We start from the raw sequence: 1,793 nt of genomic DNA on the forward strand, positions 1-1,793 counted from the left end.
ACCAATTAATCCTGACTCTTCAATATCTCGATTAAGAAGCGATTTAGATAGCCAATTTCTAGCCAATTCAATAAATTCCAAAAGTCGGATGGAAACATATAATTGCAAGTTCATAATAATCCGGGCCCTAATTTTCAATTATCTTTATTATCTCTAATAAATCGGTAAAGAAAGTATTTTTTTGTCAAAACCAGTCAACAAACAAAACTTCTTCACACAATACGTTCCAAAACTACCATGTAGCACATGTAATTTAATAAACAAATATTCCTATTTTTCTTTAATTCGTTGTTTTATTTAAAATTTAATCGTATCCAGTTATATTAACCAACAAATACACTATTCAAAATTGAATACAATAGGATATTTAAATCCAATCGCTTTGTTCAGCTCAATCAAAATCTCCATTCTCAGAAATTAAATATCACAATAATTAAACGTTCTAAATAAATTCGCTGTGCAATAATGACCTATTTCGATTCTCAACTCTTCACAACCCCAATCTTTCCGTTTAGAAATAACATGGGCAATGACTTTCGGATATATGAAACAAACGGGACAAAATGAAATTTTAAAGCCATAGTGAAAAATAATAAATAAGTCAACAATTATAACAAACATTGAATTGTCTGTGAAGAATTAATCCAAGTTGTAAAGAAAGGAGCAATTCAAACTAATTTGGGGAGTGCATTGAAATCACTAATTTTCTTAAACATTTAGAAAAACGGAATATTTCAAAGAATATACGAATATGCTTTCGCTTAGAAGTAAATGTCTCTTACACACAACTAACTACCTCGCCAAATCGACCAACACCTTAGGTCAAATTCACCCACTACAACAACTATTGACCAAGTGGTCCACTTTCCAATTTTAATTCCTAGTTCTTCCAATGCATTATTTTCGCCCAAAACTTTACCTTTTAATCCTCTCGTCTCGGTGGCTCTCTTTCTTCATATCGGACAGATTATTTTATAGGTAAAATTATGCGAGTTGATGTGAGTTGTTTTGAACTCGCATCAAACGTTAAGTTGAACTGAGCTCTCACAAAACTTCCAAGAATGTAGAAGGAAACAATAAACTACCTTAAAACAGAAAACTAAAGGCAAAAAGTCAAGACAGTTTGAAGCGTGTGCACAAAAAACACGCAACTGCCCTCGCAAATCACTGTATTTTAAACACCACTTTAACTTCTCACAATTAATTTTCACAAAAGCACTCAATTTGGTGAAATGGAGAAAATATAGGACTAAGAAAGTAAAAATACGCCATTTATATTGCGTTTGAATGCCTTCAAACTACTCCAATTCACCTCTCGTAACAAATCTCTCGATTCAGTTGCATCAAAATTCAACTCAATTACGCGAAAGAGCGAAACCAACACACACTCTCGAGCAACTACCAAGTGTGCTTCTTCCGATCGTAACCTGCAAGTCATGACCGCAAGGGAAAGCACTTGCAAACACCACTCGCACCACAGCGCTGTCACCATCTACGACCCGTATCATTGCCTTTCTTACTCATCTTTTACTCTTACTCTTACTCAAAGAACTTTACAATATAATTTAACATTCTCTCCCTCTTTAGAAATAATTAATCTAGATAAATATATATTCCCCTTAAAATTTAGCTTTAATTTCTCTCTCCCTTTCTTTTTAATTTTTCATTTCTTATTTATTTAAACCAGTCTTCTCTCACAATTTTCGCACTAAAAGATACGCAATCATGAACATCCACGTAACGGGCCGTTATATCTTCCTTGCATGTCGAAAAAAATCAGATGAGTGAGAATT

The sequence above is a fragment of the Thermobia domestica genome, chromosome 6, assembly GCF_964235325.1.
Source record: "Thermobia domestica chromosome 6, izTheDome1.hap1.1, whole genome shotgun sequence".
Lineage (NCBI taxonomy): Eukaryota > Metazoa > Arthropoda > Insecta > Zygentoma > Lepismatidae > Thermobia > Thermobia domestica.